We start from the raw sequence: 22,599 nt of genomic DNA, 5'->3' as shown, positions 1-22,599 counted from the left end.
TGTAGTTACTACTGTGACTGGGTTAATCAGGAAGTGCATAGAGGATGTTGTTACTACTGTGACTGGGTTAATCAGGAAGTGCATAAAGGATGTAGTTACCACTGTGACTGGGTTAATCAGGAAGTGCATAAAGGATGTAGTTACTACTGTGACTGGGTTAATCAGGAAGTGCATAAAGGATGTTGTTACTACTGTGACTGGGTTAATCAGGAAGTGCATAAAGGATGTAGTTACTACTGTGACTGGGTTAATCAGGAAGTGCATAAAGGATGTTGTTACTACTGTGACTGGGTTAATCAGGAAGTGCATAGAGGATGTTGTTACTACTGTGACTGGGTTAATCAGGAAGTGCATAGAGGATGTTGTTACTACTGTGACTGGGTTAATCAGGAAGAGCATAAAGGATGTTGTTCCCACTGTGACGATTACAACTTATCCCAACCAAAAACCGTGGATAGATGGCAGCATTCACGCCAAACTGAAAGCGCCAACCACCGCAGTTATCCATGTCAAAGTGACTGAGAACATGGACGTGAACAAACAGACCAGCTATGACCTCCATTAGGCTCCGTAAGGCAATCACAGAGGCTAAACGACAGTACAGGGACAAAGTGGAGTCGCAATTCAACGGCTTAGACGAAAGACGTATGTGGCAGGGACTCCAGACAAACAAGGTTTGTGAAGAGAAAGCCAGCCACTTCACATACACTGACACTTCGCTCCCAGGTGAAGAGACAGGCAGGGGAGAGGAGAAGAGACAGGCAGGGGAGAGGAGAAGAGACAGGCAGGGGAGAGGAGAAGAGACAGGCAGGGGAGAGGAGAAGAGACAGGCAGGGGAGAGGAGAAGAGACAGGCAGGGGAGAGGAGAAGGGGGACAGGTTAGGAAGAGGAGAGGAAGAGGGGGACAGGAGAGGAGAGTAGTACAGGTTAGGAAGAGCAGAGGAGAGAAAGAGGGGTACAGGTTGGTAAGAGCAGAGGAGAGAAAGAGGGGTACAGGTTGGTCAGAGCAGAGCAGAGGAAGAGGGGTACAGGTTGGTAAGAGCAGAGGAGAGGAAGAGGGGTACAGTTTGGTAAGAGCAGAGGAGAGGAAGAGGGGTACAGGTTGGTAAGAGCAGAGGAGAGGAAGAGGAAGAGGGGTACAGGTTTGATTTGATTTGATCCAACTCTGGCAATCTGTTGACTCACTGAGACATCCTCCCGAGTGACAGACAGATCCCATGAGACTATAGTCTTCTTAAATGGTAATCAGATCTTCACACCTCTTCATGCTGGCCTACCTCCAATAACACAGAGTTTTAATCTCAGCTCATATTAACAGTAGTACAGACATTACACTATAGAAAACCCCATCAGACCAAACTGACTGGTAATTAAGTCAAGGGTATGCACATTCTGTGTGTGTGTTTTTAATTACATAGGTCCTACAGACCTCCCCCTTTATCCCTCCAGGCTCCTCTGCTACAAGTCTGCATGTCAGTCAGTGGCGGTTGGTGCCGTTTAAGATGAGGGAGGGCGATAATTGTTTTTTCTTATGAGCATGTCCTTATTTCTATTACAGAATATTTGATGACTCTCTTTCATATTCCATTCACTCAGCTCAATGTAATATCAATAAGTTAAGGCTACTTACTACATGATACTCTATCATTTCCCCTATACCCATCATGAGGTTGCTACAAACTAGCCTATGAATGAACGTTCACAACGTAGGAGCACAGGTTGAGAGACATTTGTGTAATCAAAGTGACAGACATCGACACATTCAATACCATCTTGTATACTCTTGCCTGCATCTAGATGATCTAGGGTGTAATCATTAGTCCAACTGTTGCAAAGGAAAGTTTCTCTTGGACAAATTCAGTTATGTTTATCCCCGTTTCGTTCCGTTTGCTTCCGTTAAGATTTTTTTTTAAACAGAATCGTCAGAAAGCATATATCCTTGATTACACGCAAACACAGTTCACATACAAACAGCATAATCCCTTTGATTTTTGGGTAATCTACACGTTCCCCTCCCCTCACCTTTTCCCTTCGCTTGTGACATATGTACACAATACATCAACTGTTTGTGACCAGATGAAAAGCACTACTCCAAGCCAAACCTTCATATCATAACCGCTAACCGCTACACACAACCTACATCCATATTAGCTAATGTCAAGTTTACATAGCTACTAGAACACGTTAGTAAACCCGCTACAATCATGCAGTACAGTGTACAGTCAGCAAGCAGTTTAGCAGTTACATCGGCTCTGATGGCAATAAATTAATAAAACTAAAAGCTTACCTTGACTTGGAAGAGTTCCAGTGTTCGATAGCCATAGCTAGCTAGGTGACACAGCATCCCTCTCTGTTTGAGATGGGTGTTTGAATAAGCTAAACTAGATAGCTGCATTTTCTAGCAAGGTAAGTTAAAGTGATTTAAAAAATATATATATATATATATATATGTATATATATATATATAGCTAGCTCTCTTTATCTCTTTCTCTCTCTCTTGCCTCTCCTTCATTTTTGAATGAATTAATTTGTTAAAAACTGTTTGTCTTTCTCTCTCTTTGAGTAAACTACTCACCACTTTTGCTGCACTGCAGTGCTAGCTAGCTGTAGCTTATGCTTTCAGTACTAGGTTTATTCTCCGATCCTCTGATTGGGTGGAGAACACATCAGTTAATGCTGCAAGAGCTCTTATTGATTGCAGTACGTCCTCCGGAAGTGGTCATAATTACCATGTATGTCTATGGAAGAAGGTGAGGCCTACGAGCCTCCTAGGTGTTGTATTGAAGTTAATGTACCCAGAGGAGGAAAGAAGCTAGCTGTCCTCCGGCTACACCATGGTGCTACCCTACAGAGTGCTGTTGAGGCTACTGTAGACCTTCATTGCAAAACAGTGTTTTAATCAATTATTTGGCGACATGAACATACATATTTTTTTTGTTTTATATTTCACTATTTCTATTTTTATGAAAGTTCATAAAGGAGGATGGTCCTCCCTCTCCTAAGAGGAAGATGGTCCTCCCTCACCTAAGAGGAGGATGGTCCTCCCTCTCCTAAGAGGAAGATGGTCCTCCCTCACCTAAGAGGAGGATGGTCCTCCCTATCCTAAGAGGAGGATGGTCCTCCCTCTCCTAAAAGGAGGATGGTCCTCCCTCTCCTAAGAGGAGGATGGTCCTCCCTCACCTAAGAGGAGGATGGTCCTCTCTCACCTAAGAGGAAGATGGTCCTCCCTCTCCTAAGAGGAAGATGGTCCTCCCTCACCTAAGAGGAGGATGGTCCTCCCTCTCCTAAGAGGAGGATGGTCCTCCCTCTCCTAAAAGGAGGTTGGTCCTCCCTCTCCTAAGAGGAGGATTGTCCTCCCTCTCCTAAGAGGAGGATGGTCCTCCCTCTCCTAAGAGGAGATGGTCCTCCCTCTCCTAAGAGGAGGATGGTCCTCCCTCTCCTAAAAGGAGGATGGTCCTCCCTCTCCTAAGAGGAGGATGGTCCTCCCTCTCCTAAAAGGAGGATGGTCCTCCCTCTCCTAAAAGGAGGATGGTCCTCCCTCTCCTACGAGGAGGATGGTCCTCCCTCTCCTAAGAGGAGGATGGTCCTCCCCCTCCTAAGAGGAGGAGCCTCCACTGATGTCAATTCCATACAAGTGGGTCTGAAGAGTGAAAACAAAAGGGCTCTGGTGAAAAGTAGCCCACTATATATATATATATATATATAAAGTAGTGCACTATATATATATATATATATATATAAAGTAGTGCACTATACAGTATATTTCTATATATATATATATATATGCAATAGGTTACCATTTGAGACACATAGCTGTCTCTATTCCCATCTATGATTAATGCGCTCTAACGCTGTCTCCTCACACAGGCTTATTTGGGCATTAGAGTGTGAAGATGATCAACCAATTGGAAAGACACCATCTCACTCTCTTCACCCCCCCCCCCCCCCCCCCCCCCCCCTTCCCCCAGTCAGAGACAAGCAGGCCAGCAGACTCATTTCACAGTGCTGGTGTGTGGGGTTGCATCTAAATGTTCCACTGTGAGGGAGAAAGAGACAAACAGAGCTACTGGAGCAGCTGGCCTCTCTGTCTCTCTCTCTCTCTCTCTCTCTCTCTGTGAGGATACAACCACCTCAGCCAAGAGAACAAGAGGTCTGTATTCATAAAGTATCTCAGAGTATGAGCTGGCCTCCTCTCTCTCTCTCTCTCTCTCTCTCTCTCTCTCTCTCTCTCTCTCTCTCTCTGTGTGTGTGTATGTGAGAATACATCCACCTCAGCCAAGAGGACAAGGGATCCGTATTCATAAATCAAATCAAAGTTGATTTGTCACGTGCGCCGAATACAACAGGTGTAGGTAGACCTTACAGTGAAATGTTTACAGGCTCTAACCAACAGTGAAAAAAAGGTATTAGGTGAACGATAGTTAGGTAAAGAAATAAAACAACAGTAAAAAGAGGCTATATACAGTAGAGAGACTATATACAGTAGAGAGGCTATATACAGTAGAGAGACTATATACAGTAGAGAGGCTATATACAGTAGAGAGACTATATACAGTAGAGAGGCTATATACAGTAGAGAGACTATATACAGTAGAGAGGCTATATACAGTAGAGAGACTATATACAGTAGAGAGGCTATATACAGTAGAGAGGCTATATACAGTAGTGAGGCTATAGACAGTAGACAGGCTATATACAGGAGCGAGGCTATATACAGTAGCGAGGCTATATACAGTAGAGAGACTATATACAGTAGAGAGGCTATATACAGTAGAGAGGCTATATACAGTAGAGAGACTATATACAGTAGAGAGGCTATATACAGTAGAGAGGCTATATGCAGTAGAGAGACTATATACAGTAGAGAGGCTATATACAGTAGAGAGGCTATATACAGTAGAGAGGCTATATACAGTAGACAGGCTATATACAGTAGAGAGACTATAGACAGTAGAGAGGCTATAGACAGTAGAGAAGCTATATACAGTAGTGAGGCTATATACAGTAGAGAGACTATATACAGTAGAGAGGCTATATACAGTAGAGAGGCTATATACAGTAGAGGGGCTATATACAGCAGAGAGGCTATATACAGTAGAGGGGCTATAACAGTAGAGAGGCTATATACAGGAGAGGCTATATACAGTAGAGAGGCTTTATATAGTAGACAGGCTATATACAGTAGAGAGGTTATATACAGTAGAGGGGCTATATACAGTAGAGAGGCTATATACAGTAGAGAGGCTATATACAGGAGAGGCTATATACAGTAGAGAGGCTTTATATAGTAGACAGGCTATATACAGTAGAGAGGCTATAACAGTAGAGAGGCTATATACAGTAGTGAGGCTATATACAGTAGAGAGGCTATATATAGTAGAGAGGCTATATACAGCAGAGAGGCTATATAGAGTAGAGAGGCTATATACAGTAGTGAGGCTATATACAGTAGAGGGGCTATATACGGTAGAGAGGCTATAGACAGTAGAGAGGCTATATATAGTAGAGAGGCTATATACAGTAGAGAGGCTATATACAGTAGAGAGGCTATATACAGTAGAGAGGCTATATACAGTAGTGAGGCTATATACAGTAGACAGGCTATATACGGTAGAGAGGCTATAGACAGTAGAGAGGCTATAGACAGTAGAGAGGCTATATACAGTAGAGAGACTATATACAGTAGAGAGGCTATATACAGTAGAGAGGCTTTAGACAGTAGTGAGGCTATAGACAGTAGAGAGGCTATAGACAGTAGTGAGGCTAAATACAGTAGAGAGGCTATAGACAGTAGAGAGGCTATAGACAGTAGAGAGGCTATAGACAGTAGAGAGGCTATAGACAGTAGTGAGGCTATATACAGTAGAGAGACTATATACAGTAGAGAGGCTATAGACAGTAGAGAGGCTATAGACAGTAGAGAGGCTATATACAGTAGTGAGGCTATATACAGTAGACAGGCTATATACGGTAGAGAGGCTATAGACAGTAGAGAGGCTATAGACAGTAGAGAGGCTTTAGACAGTAGTGAGGCTATAGACAGTAGAGAGGCTATAGACAGTAGTGAGGCTAAATACAGTAGAGAGGCTATAGACAGTAGAGAGGCTATAGACAGTAGAGAGGCTATAGACAGTAGAGAGGCTATAGACAGTAGTGAGGCTATATACAGTAGAGAGACTATATACAGTAGAGAGGCTATAGACAGTAGAGAGGCTATAGACAGTAGAGAGGCTATATACAGTAGTGAGGCTATATACAGTAGACAGGCTATATACGGTAGAGAGGCTATAGACAGTAGAGAGGCTATAGACAGTAGAGAGGCTTTAGACAGTAGTGAGGCTATAGACAGTAGAGAGGCTATAGACAGTAGTGAGGCTAAATACAGTAGAGAGGCTATAGACAGTAGAGAGGCTATAGACAGTAGAGAGGCTATAGACAGTAGAGAGGCTATATACAGTAGTGAGGCTATATACAGTAGAGAGACTATATACAGTAGAGAGGCTATATACAGTAGAGAGGCTATAGACAGTAGAGAGGCTATAGACAGTAGAGAGGCTATATACAGTAGTGAGGCTATATATAGTAGAGGGGCTATATACAGTAGAGAGGCTATATACAGTAGTGAGGCTATATACAGTAGAGAGGCTATATACAGTAGAGAGGCTATATACAGTAGTGAGGCTATATACAGCAGAGAGGCTATATGCAGCAGAGAGGTGTCGTGGAAATTTCCTCTATTTACCAAATCATGGGAGCAAACCACACACACAAGTTAGAGTTAGTTATAAAAGTCTTTAATTATATGAGCTCTATCACAACCCTGTGACTCTCAGATAAATTCAGTGTCTCTCAGTGAATTCTCTGAGAGCCCCCTTACAATGCAACTCAGTTCCTTTAATAGCAAAGACACACATAGTCAGACAGCATAGACATAACTCATCGTTCAGCTTTGTCTCCTTTCCCAAACCCAGAACCATAAACCAATCCTCCATTACAACAGGCATATATCAAATTGTCATTTAGATACAACCCACTCTAAATACAAACTCCTGGACAAACTCACGGAGAGGAGGGTGAGGCTATAGTTTAAGATAGAAACAACACTGCAACCCTTCTTTCCCCACTAGAAAAGGTAGGGAGTAAAAGATATGTTTACACATGATGACACTTTGACCTCTCCCCTCTCAGCGGCCATGCAACTTAGTCTTGACATAGAACAGATACTTCAACCCTGCCCACAGTATTATACAAAAATACCATTCTGATGAGAATTAACTTACACACATTTGATAAATATAAAACATCTTACATATGTTACCAACAAATTCTGAATCTTCCCTAACAGAGGCTATATACAGTAGAGAGGCTACATACAGACACCGGTTAGTCAGGCTGATTGAGGTAGTATATACATGTAGATATGGTTAAAGTGACATTTTCTAGCTAAGTAAGTGAACGCATCTCAGAGTATGAGAGCTAATGATCTAGGATCAGTTTATAGCCTTTAGATCGTAATGAATCAGACTATACGGGACAGGAAGGACCCTCATCCTAGATCAGTCCTCTCACTGTAACAAGTGTTATTACTACAGAGAGTGGTGGTGATGTGATGACGCGGGTGGACGCCCAGTCTCCGTATTACAGCATCGCTGGCGTAGCTCATTCACCTCATCACTACACTAATGGGTCAACGTGCCTACGAATGAATCAGCGTAATTATGTAGCTCTTCATCTTCCGGAGCTGCCTTCATTTACCAGGGTCAGTCTCCTGTCATAACTCACTTCCCTGTGTCACAAATGGTCGTATCCCCACTCTTGTCAACGGTAGTGCACCACATTAGGGGGAAAGAGTGCTATTTGTGACTCAGCCACTGAACTTACCTCACAGTCGTCTCTCTTTATGTTTTGGTCTAGCAGTTACATATCCCCCCACCCCGCACCTCTCAAATCGACATCTAAAAATATTTTAACTCTACGTACCTTGTTCAAATGGGAATTCATGACTAGACGACTGATTAGAATATATGGAAATATTCCAACACATATCAGAGAGTCTTCAGTTTATTCTTAATTACATTTTCATTCAAATTGCTCTGAACTATTCTGGTTGTTGTTGGTTTCATGTAATGAATGTAGAGAAGTATTATTGATCTCCTTTCATAGCGTCGACCTGGAGGAGCAGTGTCAGTGATCTCCTTTTATAGTGTCTCTAGAGGAGCAGTGTTAGTGATCTCCTTTTATAGCGTCGCCCTGGAGGAGCAGTGTCAGTGATCTCCTTTTATAGCGTCTCTAGAGGAGCAGTGTTAGTGATCTCCTTTTATAGTGTCTCTAGAGGAGCAGTGTTAGTGATCTCCTTTTATAGTGTCTCTAGAGGAGCAGTGTCAGTGATCTCCTTTTATAGTGTCTCTAGAGGAGCAGAGTCAGTGATCTCCTTTTATAGTGTCTCCCTGGAGGAGCAGTGTCAGTGATCTCCTTTTATAGTGTCTCTAGAGGAGCAGCGTCAGTGATCTCCTTTTATAGTGTCTCCCTGGAGGAGCAGCGTTAGTGATCTCCTTTTATAGTGTCTCTCTAGAGGAGCAGTGTCAGTGATCTCCTTTTATAGTGTCTCTAGAGGAGCAGTGTCAGTGATCTCCTTTTATAGTGTCTCTAGAGGAGCAGCGTCAGTGATCTCCTTTTATAGTGTCTCCCTGGAGGAGCAGTGTCAGTGATCTCCTTTTATAGTGTCTCCCTGGAGGAGCAGTGTCAGTGATCTCCTTTTATAGTGTCTCTAGAGGAGCAGTGTCAGTGATCTCCTTTAATAGTGTCTCTAGAGGAGCAGAGTCAGTGATCTCCTTTTATAGTGTCTCTAGAGGAGCAGTGTCAGTGATCTCCTTTTATAGCGTCTGTAGAGGAGCAGAGTCAGTGATCTCCTTTTATAGTGTCTCTAGAGGAGCAGTGTCAGTGATCTCCTTTTATAGTGTCTCTAGAGGAGCAGTGTCAGTGATCTCCTTTTATAGTGTCTCTAGAGGAGCAGAGTCAGTGATCTCCTTTTATAGTGTCTCTAGAGGAGCAGTGTCAGTGATCTCCTTTTATAGCGTCTCTAGAGGAGCAGTGTCAGTGATCTCCTTTTATAGCGTCTCCCTGGAGGAACAGTGTCAGTGATCTCCTTTTATAGTGTCTCCCTGGAGGAGCAGCGTCAGTGATCTCCTTTTATAGTGTCTCCCTGGAGGAGCAGCGTCAGTGATCTCCTTTTATAGTGTCTCCCTGGAGGAACAGTGTCAGTGATCTCCTTTTATAGTGTCTCTAGAGGAGCAGTGTCAGTGATCTCCTTTTATAGTGTCTCTAGAGGACCAGTGTCAGTGATCTCCTTTCATAGTGTCTCTCTAGAGGACCAGTGTCAGTGATCTCCTTTTATAGTGTCTCTAGAGGAGCAGTGTCAGTGATCTCCTTTTATAGTGTCTCTAGAGGAGCAGTGTCAGTGATCTCCTTTTATAGCGTCTCTAGAGGACCAGTGTCAGTGATCTCCTTTTATAGTGTCTCTAGAGGAGCAGAGTCAGTGATCTCCTTTTATAGTGTCTCTAGAGGAGCAGTGTCAGTGATCTCCTTTTATAGTGTCTCTAGAGGAGCAGAGTCAGTGATCTCCTTTTATAGCGTCTCTAGAGGAGCAGTGTCAGTGATCTCCTTTTATAGTGTCTCTGGAGGACCAGTGTCAGTGATCTCCTTTTATAGTGTCTCTCTAGAGGACCAGTGTCAGTGATCTCCTTTTATAGTGTCTCTAGAGGAGCATTGTCAGTGATCTCCTTTTATAGTGTCTCTAGAGGAGCAGTGTCAGTGATCTCCTTTTATAGCGTCTCTAGAGGACCAGTGTCAGTGATCTCCTTTTATAGTGTCTCTAGAGGAGCAGTGTCAGTGATCTCCTTTTATAGTGTCTCTAGAGGACCAGTGTCAGTGATCTCCTTTTATAGTGTCTCTAGAGGAGCAGTGTCAGTGATCTCCTTTTATAGTGTCTCTAGAGGAGCAGTGTCAGTGATCTCCTTTTATAGTGTCTCTAGAGGACCAGTGTCAGTGATCTCCTTTTATAGTGTCTCTCTAGAGGACCAGTGTCAGTGATCTCCTTTTATAGTGTCTCTAGAGGAGCAGTGTCAGTGATCTCCTTTTATAGTGTCTCTCTAGAGGACCAGTGTCAGTGATCTCCTGTTATAGTGTCTCTAGAGGAGCAGCGTTAGTGATCTCCTTTTATAGTGTCTCTAGAGGAGCAGTGTCAGTGATCTCCTTTTATAGTGTCTCTAGAGGAGCAGAGTCAGTGATCTCCTTTTATAGTGTCTCCCTGGAGGAGCAGTGTCAGTGATCTCCTTTTATAGTGTCTCTAGAGGAGCAGTGTCAGTGATCTCCTTTTATAGTGTCTCCCTGGAGGAACAGTGTCAGTGATCTCCTTTTATAGTGTCTCTAGAGGAGCAGTGTCAGTGATCTCCTTTTATAGTGTCTCTAGAGGAGCAGCATCAGTGATCTCCTTTTATAGCGTCTCCCTGGAGGAGCAGTGTCAGTGATCTCCTTTTATAGTGTCTCTAGAGGAGCAGTGTCAGTGATCTCCTTTTATAGTGTCTCCCTGGAGGAGCAGTGTCAGTGATCTCCTTTTATAGTGTCTCCCTGGAGGAACAGTGTCAGTGATCTCCTTTTATAGTGTCTCTAGAGGAGCAGCGTCAGTGATCTCCTTTTATAGTGTCTCTAGAGGAGCAGTGTCAGTGATCTCCTTTTATAGCGTCTCCCTGGAGGAACAGTGTCAGTGATCTCCTTTTATAGTGTCTCTAGAGGAGCAGTGTCAGTGATCTCCTTTTATAGTGTCTCCCTGGAGGAGCAGTGTCAGTGATCTCCTTTTATAGTGTCTCCCTGGAGGAACAGTGTCAGTGATCTCCTTTTATAGTGTCTCTAGAGGAGCAGAGTCAGTGATCTCCTTTTATAGCGTCTCTAGAGGAGCAGTGTCAGTGATCTCCTTTTATAGTGTCTCTAGAGGACCAGTGTCAGTGATCTCCTTTTATAGTGTCTCTCTAGAGGACCAGTGTCAGTGATCTCCTTTTATAGTGTCTCTAGAGGAGCAGTGTCAGTGATCTCCTTTTATAGTGTCTCTAGAGGAGCAGTGTCAGTGATCTCCTTTTATAGCGTCTCTAGAGGACAAGTGTCAGTGGATTCCTTTTATAGTGTCTCTAGAGGAGCAGAGTCAGTGATCTCCTTTTATAGCGTCTCTAAAGGAGCAGTGTCAGTGATCTCCTTTTATAGTGTCTCTAGAGGAGCAGAGTCAGTGATCTCCTTTTATAGCGTCTCTAGAGGAGCAGTGTCAGTGATCTCCTTTTATAGTGTCTCTAGAGGACCAGTGTCAGTGATCTCCTTTTATAGTGTCTCTCTAGAGGACCAGTGTCAGTGATCTCCTTTTATAGTGTCTCTAGAGGAGCAGTGTCAGTGATCTCCTTTTATAGTGTCTCTAGAGGAGCAGTGTCAGTGATCTCCTTTTATAGTGTCTCTAGAGGACCAGTGTCAGTGATCTCCTTTTATAGTGTCTCTCTAGAGGACCAGTGTTAGTGATCTCCTTTTATAGTGTCTCTAGAGGAGCAGTGTCAGTGATCTCCTTTTATAGTGTCTCTAGAGGAGCAGTGTCAGTGATCTCCTTTTATAGTGTCTCTCTAGAGGACCAGTGTCAGTGATCTCCTGTTATAGTGTCTCTAGAGGAGCAGCGTTAGTGATCTCCTTTTATAGTGTCTCTAGAGGACCAGTGTCAGTGATCTCCTTTTATAGTGTCTCTAGAGGAGCAGTGTCAGTGATCTCCTTTTATAGTGTCTCTCTAGAGGACCAGTGTCAGTGATCTCCTTTTATAGTGTCTCTAGAGGAGCAGTGTCAGTGATCTCCTTTTATAGTGTCTCTAGAGGAGCAGAGTCAGTGATCTCCTCTTATAGTGTCTCCCTGGAGGAGCAGTGTCAGTGATCTCCTTTTATAGTGTCTCTAGAGGAGCAGTGTCAGTGATCTCCTTTTATAGTGTCTCCCTGGAGGAACAGTGTCAGTGATCTCCTTTTATAGTGTCTCTAGAGGAGCAGTGTCAGTGATCTCCTTTTATAGTGTCTCTAGAGGAGCAGCATCAGTGATCTCCTTTTATAGCGTCTCCCTGGAGGAGCAGTGTCAGTGATCTCCTTTTATAGTGTCTCTAGAGGAGCAGTGTCAGTGATCTCCTTTTATAGTGTCTCCCTGGAGGAGCAGTGTCAGTGATCTCCTTTTATAGTGTCTCCCTGGAGGAACAGTGTCAGTGATCTCCTTTTATAGTGTCTCTAGAGGAGCAGCGTCAGTGATCTCCTTTTATAGTGTCTCTAGAGGAGCAGTGTCAGTGATCTCCTTTTATAGCGTCTCCCTGGAGGAACAGTGTCAGTGATCTCCTTTTATAGTGTCTCTAGAGGAGCAGTGTCAGTGATCTCCTTTTATAGTGTCTCCCTGGAGGAGCAGTGTCAGTGATCTCCTTTTATAGTGTCTCTAGAGGAGCAGTGTCAGTGATCTCCTTTTATAGTGTCTCTCTAGAGGACCAGTGTCAGTGATCTCCTTTTATAGTGTCTCTAGAGGAGCAGTGTCAGTGATCTCCTTTTATAGTGTCTCTCTAGAGGACCAGTGTCAGTGATCTCCTTTTATAGTGTCTCTAGAGGAGCAGTGTCAGTGATCTCCTTTTATAGTGTCTCTAGAGGAGCAGAGTCAGTGATCTCCTTTTATAGTGTCTCCCTGGAGGAGCAGTGTCAGTGATCTCCTTTTATAGTGTCTCTAGAGGAGCAGTGTCAGTGATCTCCTTTTATAGTGTCTCCCTGGAGGAACAGTGTCAGTGATCTCCTTTTATAGTGTCTCTAGAGGAGCAGTGTCAGTGATCTCCTGTTATAGTGTCTCTAGAGGAGCAGCGTTAGTGATCTCCTTTTATAGTGTCTCTAGAGGACCAGTGTCAGTGATCTCCTTTTATAGTGTCTCTAGAGGAGCAGCGTTAGTGATCTCCTTTTATAGTGTCTCTAGAGGACCAGTGTCAGTGATCTCCTTTTATAGTGTCTCTAGAGGAGCAGTGTCAGTGATCTCCTTTTATAGTGTCTCTCTAGAGGACCAGTGTCAGTGATCTCCTTTTATAGTGTCTCTAGAGGAGCAGTGTCAGTGATCTCCTTTTATAGTGTCTCTAGAGGAGCAGAGTCAGTGATCTCCTTTTATAGTGTCTCCCTGGAGGAGCAGTGTCAGTGATCTCCTTTTATAGTGTCTCTAGAGGAGCAGTGTCAGTGATCTCCTTTTATAGTGTCTCCCTGGAGGAACAGTGTCAGTGATCTCCTTTTATAGTGTCTCTAGAGGAGCAGTGTCAGTGATCTCCTTTTATAGTGTCTCTAGAGGAGCAGTGTCAGTGATCTCCTTTTATAGCGTCTCCCTGGAGGAACAGTGTCAGTGATCTCCTTTTATAGTGTCTCTAGAGGAGCAGTGTCAGTGATCTCCTTTTATAGTGTCTCCCTGGAGGAGCAGTGTCAGTGATCTCCTTTTATAGTGTCTCCCTGGAGGAACAGTGTCAGTGATCTCCTTTTATAGTGTCTCTAGAGGAGCAGTGTCAGTGATCTCCTTTTATAGCGTCTCTAGAGGAGCAGTGTCAGTGATCTCCTTTTATAGTGTCTCTAGAGGACCAGTGTCAGTGATCTCCTTTTATAGTGTCTCTCTAGAGGACCAGTGTCAGTGATCTCCTTTTATAGTGTCTCTAGAGGAGCAGTGTCAGTGATCTCCTTTTATAGTGTCTCTAGAGGAGCAGTGTCAGTGATCTCCTTTTATAGCGTCTCTAGAGGACAAGTGTCAGTGGATTCCTTTTATAGTGTCTCTAGAGGAGCAGAGTCAGTGATCTCCTTTTATAGCGTCTCTAAAGGAGCAGTGTCAGTGATCTCCTTTTATAGTGTCTCTAGAGGAGCAGAGTCAGTGATCTCCTTTTATAGCGTCTCTAGAGGAGCAGTGTCAGTGATCTCCTTTTATAGTGTCTCTAGAGGACCAGTGTCAGTGATCTCCTTTTATAGTGTCTCTCTAGAGGACCAGTGTCAGTGATCTCCTTTTATAGTGTCTCTAGAGGAGCAGTGTCAGTGATCTCCTTTTATAGTGTCTCTAGAGGAGCAGTGTCAGTGATCTCCTTTTATAGTGTCTCTAGAGGACCAGTGTCAGTGATCTCCTTTTATAGTGTCTCTCTAGAGGACCAGTGTTAGTGATCTCCTTTTATAGTGTCTCTAGAGGAGCAGTGTCAGTGATCTCCTTTTATAGTGTCTCTAGAGGAGCAGTGTCAGTGATCTCCTTTTATAGTGTCTCTCTAGAGGACCAGTGTCAGTGATCTCCTGTTATAGTGTCTCTAGAGGAGCAGCGTTAGTGATCTCCTTTTATAGTGTCTCTAGAGGACCAGTGTCAGTGATCTCCTTTTATAGTGTCTCTAGAGGAGCAGTGTCAGTGATCTCCTTTTATAGTGTCTCTCTAGAGGACCAGTGTCAGTGATCTCCTTTTATAGTGTCTCTAGAGGAGCAGTGTCAGTGATCTCCTTTTATAGTGTCTCTAGAGGAGCAGAGTCAGTGATCTCCTTTTATAGTGTCTCCCTGGAGGAGCAGTGTCAGTGATCTCCTTTTATAGTGTCTCTAGAGGAGCAGTGTCAGTGATCTCCTTTTATAGTGTCTCCCTGGAGGAACAGTGTCAGTGATCTCCTTTTATAGTGTCTCTAGAGGAGCAGTGTCAGTGATCTCCTTTTATAGTGTCTCTAGAGGAGCAGCATCAGTGATCTCCTTTTATAGCGTCTCCCTGGAGGAGCAGTGTCAGTGATCTCCTTTTATAGTGTCTCTAGAGGAGCAGTGTCAGTGATCTCCTTTTATAGTGTCTCCCTGGAGGAGCAGTGTCAGTGATCTCCTTTTATAGTGTCTCCCTGGAGGAACAGTGTCAGTGATCTCCTTTTATAGTGTCTCTAGAGGAGCAGCGTCAGTGATCTCCTTTTATAGTGTCTCTAGAGGAGCAGTGTCAGTGATCTCCTTTTATAGCGTCTCCCTGGAGGAACAGTGTCAGTGATCTCCTTTTATAGTGTCTCTAGAGGAGCAGTGTCAGTGATCTCCTTTTATAGTGTCTCCCTGGAGGAGCAGTGTCAGTGATCTCCTTTTATAGTGTCTCCCTGGAGGAACAGTGTCAGTGATCTCCTTTTATAGCGTCTCTAGAGGAGCAGTGTCAGTGATCTCCTTTTATAGTGTCTCTAGAGGACCAGTGTCAGTGATCTCCTTTTATAGTGTCTCTCTAGAGGACCAGTGTCAGTGATCTCCTTTTATAGTGTCTCTAGAGGAGCAGTGTCAGTGATCTCCTTTTATAGTGTCTCTAGAGGAGCAGTGTCAGTGATCTCCTTTTATAGCGTCTCTAGAGGACAAGTGTCAGTGGATTCCTTTTATAGTGTCTCTAGAGGAGCAGAGTCAGTGATCTCCTTTTATAGCGTCTCTAAAGGAGCAGTGTCAGTGATCTCCTTTTATAGTGTCTCTAGAGGAGCAGAGTCAGTGATCTCCTTTTATAGCGTCTCTAGAGGAGCAGTGTCAGTGATCTCCTGTTATAGTGTCTCTAGAGGAGCAGCGTTAGTGATCTCCTTTTATAGTGTCTCTAGAGGACCAGTGTCAGTGATCTCCTTTTATAGTGTCTCTAGAGGAGCAGTGTCAGTGATCTCCTTTTATAGTGTCTCTCTAGAGGACCAGTGTCAGTGATCTCCTTTTATAGTGTCTCTAGAGGAGCAGTGTCAGTGATCTCCTTTTATAGTGTCTCTAGAGGAGCAGAGTCAGTGATCTCCTTTTATAGTGTCTCCCTGGAGGAGCAGTGTCAGTGATCTCCTTTTATAGTGTCTCTAGAGGAGCAGTGTCAGTGATCTCCTTTTATAGTGTCTCCCTGGAGGAACAGTGTCAGTGATCTCCTTTTATAGTGTCTCTAGAGGAGCAGTGTCAGTGATCTCCTTTTATAGTGTCTCTAGAGGAGCAGCATCAGTGATCTCCTTTTATAGCGTCTCCCTGGAGGAGCAGTGTCAGTGATCTCCTTTTATAGTGTCTCTAGAGGAGCAGTGTCAGTGATCTCCTTTTATAGTGTCTCCCTGGAGGAGCAGTGTCAGTGATCTCCTTTTATAGTGTCTCCCTGGAGGAACAGTGTCAGTGATCTCCTTTTATAGTGTCTCTAGAGGAGCAGCGTCAGTGATCTCCTTTTATAGTGTCTCTAGAGGAGCAGTGTCAGTGATCTCCTTTTATAGCGTCTCCCTGGAGGAACAGTGTCAGTGATCTCCTTTTATAGTGTCTCCCTGGAGGAACAGTGTCAGTGATCTCCTTTTATAGTGTCTCTAGAGGAGCAGCGTCAGTGATCTCCTTTTATAGTGTCTCTAGAGGAGCAGTGTCAGTGATCTCCTTTTATAGCGTCTCCCTGGAGGAACAGTGTCAGTGATCTCCTTTTATAGTGTCTCTAGAGGAGCAGTGTCAGTGATCTCCTTTTATAGTGTCTCCCTGGAGGAGCAGTGTCAGTGATCTCCTTTTATAGTGTCTCCCTGGAGGAACAGTGTCAGTGATCTCCTTTTATAGTGTCTCTAGAGGAGCAGAGTCAGTGATCTCCTTTTATAGCGTCTCCCTGGAGGAGCAGTGTTAGTGAGGACAGGATGAAAGCGGCTGCAGCCCCACAAGACCTGTGTTAACCCTGCCTCACAAAATCATCCTCGTGTTTCAACATTTCCACGTTGTGTCACATAGATCCTGAAACCTACAATTTCATGAGAGAGAGAGAGAGAGAGAGAGAGAGAGAGAGAGAGAGAGAGAGAGAGAGAGAGAGAGAGAGAGAGAGAGAGAGAGAGAGAGACGGAGACAGAGACAGAGACAGAGACAGAGAGAGAGAGAGAGAGAGAGAGAGAGAGAGAGAGAGAGAGAGAGAGAGGAGTTTTCTTTTTGCAGGAATACATGTCAGATAGTTCTCTCTCTCCAAATGGCTTGTCAGTCACAGTGAATAGAAAGTGCTGTGAACCAACTGACAGGGTGTTTGATAGACATCAGGTGATAAAGACAGAACTTTGCATGTTGATGAGACAGAACTGCCACACAGAGACTTGTATTGCTGGCCTTTTCACAACGTGTCTCCAAAGTGAGCATCTCCAACTGAGTAAAAAAAAAAAAAAAAAAAAAAAAATATCAAGATGACTTTTTAGCTGTTTCAAGATTCCCAACCTCGTCACTAGTGATAGTCGTTAACTAGCTAGTAAATGAGAGATGATTCCCAACCTCGTCACTAGTGATAGTTGTTAACTGGCTAGTAAATGAGAGATGATTCCCAACTAGCTAGTAAAGGAGAGATGATTCCCAACCTCTTCACTATTGATAGTCGTTAACTAGCTATTAAATGAGAGATGATTCCCAACCTCTTCACTATTGATAGTCGTTAACTAGCTATTAAATAAGAGATGATTCCCAACCTCTTCACTATTGATAGTCGTTAACTAGCTATTAAATAAGAGATGATTCCCAACCTCTTCACTAGTGATAGTCGTTAACTAGATAGTAAATGAGAGATGATTCCCAACCTCGTCACTAGTGATAGTCGTTAACTAGCTAGTAAATGAGAGATGATTCCCAACCTCTTCACTAGTGATAGTTGTTAACTAGCTAGTAAAGGAGAGATGATTCCCAACCTCGTCACTAGTGATAGTTGTTAACTAGCTAGTAAAGGAGAGATGATTCCCAACCTCGTCACTAGTGATAGTCGTTAACTAGCTAGTAAAAGAGAGATGATTCCCAACCTCGTCACTAGTGATAGTAGTTAACTAGCTATTAAATAAGAGATGATTCCCAACTAGCTAGTAAATGAGAGATTGGTTCTGGGAAACAAGATGATTCTCAAACTCTTCCTCTCCTCTGCTCTTACCAACCTGTCCCCCCTTCCTCTCCTCTGCTCTTACCAACCTGTCCCCTCTTCCTCTCCTCTGCTCTTACCAACCTGTCCCCTCTTCCTCTCCTCTGCTCTTACCAAACTGTCCCCTCTTCCTCTCCTCTGCTCTTACCAACCTGTCCACTCTTCCTCTCCTCTGCTCTTACCAACGTGTCCCCACTTTCTCTCTTCCTCTCCCCTGCTCTTACCAACCTGTCCCCTCCTCCTCTCTTCCTCTCCTCTGCTCTTACCAACCTGTCCCCTCTTCCTCTCCTCTGCTCTTACCAACCTGTCCCCTCTTCCTCTCCTCTGCTCTTACAAACGTGTCCCCTCTTCCTCTTCTCCTCTCCTCTGCTCTTACAACCTGCCCCTCTTCCTCTCCTCTACTCTTACCAACGTGTCCCCTCTTCCTCTCCCCTGCTCTTACCAACCTGTCCCCTCTTCCTCTCCTCTGCTCTTACCAACGTGTCCCCTCTTCCTCTCCTCTGCTCTTACCAACCTGTCCCCGCTTCCTCTCCTCTACTCTTACCAACCTGTCCCCTCCTCCTCTCCTCTGCTCTTACCAACCTGTCCCCTCTTCCTCTCCTCTGCTCTTACCAACCTGTCCTCTCTTCCTCTCCTCTACTCTTACCAACCTGTCCCCCTTTCCCTCTCCTCCTCTCCCCAGTGGTTTCCTGTTGCTACCTAGCCCCCTCTCTTCTCCTCCCCTGCACAGCGTTGCTACCTGTCTCCCTCTCCTCTCCTCTCCTTCCCAGGGCTGCTACCTGTCTCCCTCTCCTCTCCTTCCCAGGGCTGCTACCTGTCTCCCTCTCATCTCCTTCCCAGGGCTGCTACCTGTCTCCCTCTCCTCTCCTCTCCTGCCCAACGTTGCTGTCTTCCTCTCCTCCCCTGCCCAGGGCTGCTACCTGTCACCATCAGGATTAGCATCACACATTCTCAGCTGTTGACTGCTACCCCAGAGAGACCTCAGACACTGTACCTCCTCTTCTCTCCCTGGCAGGACAATGTCTGCTCTCCTCTGAACTCTGCACAGTGTGTTCTTTTCCTCTGAGCTCTGCACAGTCAGGATTGAGGGAAAGTTGAACAGAGCAAAGTACAGAGAGAACCTTGATGAAAACCTGATGCAGAGCACTCAGGACCTCAAACTGGGGTAAAGGTTCACCTTCCAAGGCCTCCCGGATGGCGCAGTGGTTAAGGGCGCTAGGTGTGCTAGGTGAGACTCTGGGTTCGCGCCCAGGCTCTGTCGCAACCGGCCGCGACCGGGAGGTCTGTGGGCCGACGCACAATTGGCCTAGCGTCGTCCGGGTTAGGGAGGGTTTGGCCGGTAGGGATATCCTTGTCTCATTGTGCACCAGCGACTTCTGTGGCGGGCCGGGCCCAGTGTGCGCCAACCAAGGTCACCAGGTGTTTCCTCCGACACATTGGCTTCCAGCCACACACTGGAGTTACTTACCAAGATGACAGTGAATGTTCCTGATTGGCCTAGCTAGTTTTGACCTAAAAATTGGCTTAAAAAGCTATGGCAAGACTTGAAAATGCCTGTCTGATCAACAACCAACTTGACAGGGTTGACAATATTGTACAATCCAGGTTTGCAAAGCTCTTAGAGCCTTACCCAGCAGGAGTCACAGCTGTTATCTTAGAGCCTTTACCCAGAAGGAGTCACAGCTGTTATCTCAGAGCCTTACCCAGAAGGAGTCACAGCTGTTACCTCAGAGCCTTACCCAGAAGGAGTCACAGCTGTTATCTTAGACCCTTACCCAGAAGGAGTCACAGCTGTTATCACTGCCGAAGATGACTAACATGTATTGACTCAGGGGGTTGAATACTTATCTAATCAAAATATATTAGTGTTTTAAAAAATGTTCTTCCACTGACATTAAAGAGTATTTTGTGTAAAATTGTTGACAAAATACGCCTATTAAATCCCTTTCAATCCCACTTTGTAAGAGACTACTCAATGTGGGAAACGTCAAGGGGCTGTGAATACTGTCTGAAGGCACTGTAGCTATCCTCTCTAATGTATGCAGTGACGACATTCCCCCTCTCAGAGTTTCAAAACAGAAAGTTCAAGGGTCAAAGAGCTGCTCGTTAAATTCCATTTGTGCTCCGATTGGCCCATGTCTACTGCTCTTGTTCAATTCATAATTGCTGATGACTGGTACAGTTGGACAGATAAAGGCTGATCCCATCCGATTCCCTACATATTCCCTACGGGGCCCTGGTCAAAAATAATGTAACATATAGGGAATAAGGTGCTATTTGGGAGAGTGTGATGTCATACTGCTTTACAGTCAGGATGACACCGGGGACTCTCTCTGTTTCTCTCTGTCTCTCTCTACAGTTAGGATCACACAGGGGACTCTCTCTGTTTCTCTCTGTCTCTCTCTACAGTCAGGATCACACTGGGGACTCTCTCTGTTTCTCTCTGTCTCTCTCTACAGTCAGGATCACACCGGGGACTCTCTCTGTCTCTCTCTACAGTCAGGATCACACTGGGGACTCTCTCTGTTTCTCTCTGTCTCTCTCTACAGTCAGGATCACACCGGGGACTCTCTCTGTCTCTCTCTACAGTCAGGATCACACCGGGGACTCTCTCTGTCTCTCTCTACAGTCAGGATCACACTGGGGACTCTCTCTGTTTCTCTCTGTCTCTCTCTACAGTCAGGATCACACCGGGGACTCTCTCTGTCTCTCTCCACAGTCAGGATCACACCGGGGACTCTCTCTGTCTCTCTCTACAGTCAGGATCACACTGGGGACTCTCTCTGTTTCTCTCTGTCTCTCTCTACAGTCAGGATCACACCGGGGACTCTCTCTGTCTCTCTCTGTATCTCTCTGTTTCTCTCTGTTTCTCTCTGTCTCTCACTACAGTCAGGATCACACTGGGGAATCTCTCTGTTTCTCTCTGTTTCTCTCCGTCTCTCTCTACAGTCAGGATCACACCGGGAAATCTCTCTGTTTCTCTCCGTCTCTCTCTGTATCTCTCTGTTTCTCTCCGTCTCTCACTACAGTCAGGATCACACTGGGGAATCTCCACTTCTCTCTACTCTGTCACCAGTTATCTGAATAATGAGAGAGTTACCTCTAAAGGGTCATATCTACATCCTCCACTACTACACCCTCTACAACCCTCAAATTCCAGTCTGCAGTACTCTGGACCTCATAGGAAGAGATTTGAGTTCCCCTGCAGTACTCTGGACCTCATAGGAAGATATTTGAGTACCACTGCAGTACTCTGGACCTCATAGGAAGAGATTTGAGTATGACTACTTGGTCCACACCTTGCTCCATGTTACTTTAACCTCATCAAATATGAAATCTTTCTAGTGACCATAGCAACTGGAGGAAGCTTGTGGTCAACTGTTCTGTTCTGCAGCCGAATGATGATGAGGATGAGGATGATGAGGATGATGATGAGGATGGTGATGAGAATGATGATGAGGCTGAGGATAATGATGATGATGATGATGATGATGATGATGATGATGATGATGATGGTAATAATGATGATGAGGGTGAGTCATTGTTACAGCTCAGGTGATTGGCTGGTGAACTGGAGCCAGTCATTGTTACAGCTCAGGTGATTGGCAGGTTTCCTGGAGCCAGTCATTGTTACAGCTCAGGTGATTGGCTGGTTTACTGGAGCCAGTCATTGTTACAGCTCAGGTGATTGGCTGGTTTACTGGAGCCAGTCATTGTTACAGCTCAGGTGATTGGCTGGTTTACTGGAGTCAGTCATTGTTACAGCTCAGGTGATTGGCTGGTTTACTGGAGCCAGTCATTGTTACAGCTCAGGTGATTGGCTGGTTTACTGGAGCCAGTCATTGTTACAGCTCAGGTGATTGGCTGGTTTACTGGAGCCAGTCATTGTTACAGCTCAGGTGATTGGCTGGTTTACTGGAGCCAGTCATTGTTACAGCTCAGGTGATTGGCTGGTTTACTGGAGCCAGTCATTGTTACAGCTCAGGTGATTGGCTGGTTTACTGGAGCCAGGATAGAGGTAAGGTGTGTTGGTTTTGTATTCGTCAGTCCACCATTTTGTTCTACAATTGCAGGTCAAAGTTGAAGTCGTTCGGTGAGGAGTGCACATTTTATACATGTTGTTTTAAAAGTAGGGCCTTTTCTATGGGCTGACCCTGTTTAATAGCAGGGCCTTTTCTATGGGCTGACCCTGTTTAATAGCAGGGCCTTTTCTATGGGCTGACCCTGTTTAATAGCAGGGCCTTTCCTATGGGCTGACCCTGTTTAATAGCAGGGCCTTTTCTATGGGCTGACCCTGTTTAATAGCAGGGCCTTTTCTATGGGCTGACCCTGTTTAATAGCAGGGCCTTTCCTATGGGCTGACCCTGTTTAATAACAGGGCCTTTCCTATGGGCTGACCCTGTTTAATAGCAGGGCCTTTTCTATGGGCTGACCCTGTTTAATAGCAGGGCCTTTTCTATGGGCTGACCCTGTTTAATAACAGGGCATTTTCGATGGGCTGACCCTGTTTAATTAATAGCAGGGCCTTTTCTATGGGCTGAACCTGTTTAATAGCAGGGCCTTTTCTATGGGCTGACCCTGTTTAATAGCAGGGCATTTTCGATGGGCTGACCCTGTTTAATAGCAGGGCCTTTTCTACGGGCTGACCCTGTTTAATAGTAGGGCCTTTTCTATGGGCTGACCCTGTTTAATAGCAGGGCCTTTTCTACGGGC

This window comes from Oncorhynchus mykiss, chromosome 1, assembly GCF_013265735.2.
Source record: "Oncorhynchus mykiss isolate Arlee chromosome 1, USDA_OmykA_1.1, whole genome shotgun sequence".
NCBI classification, from domain to species: Eukaryota; Metazoa; Chordata; class Actinopteri; order Salmoniformes; family Salmonidae; genus Oncorhynchus; species Oncorhynchus mykiss.
Note: the sequence above shows the minus strand (reverse complement) of the source record.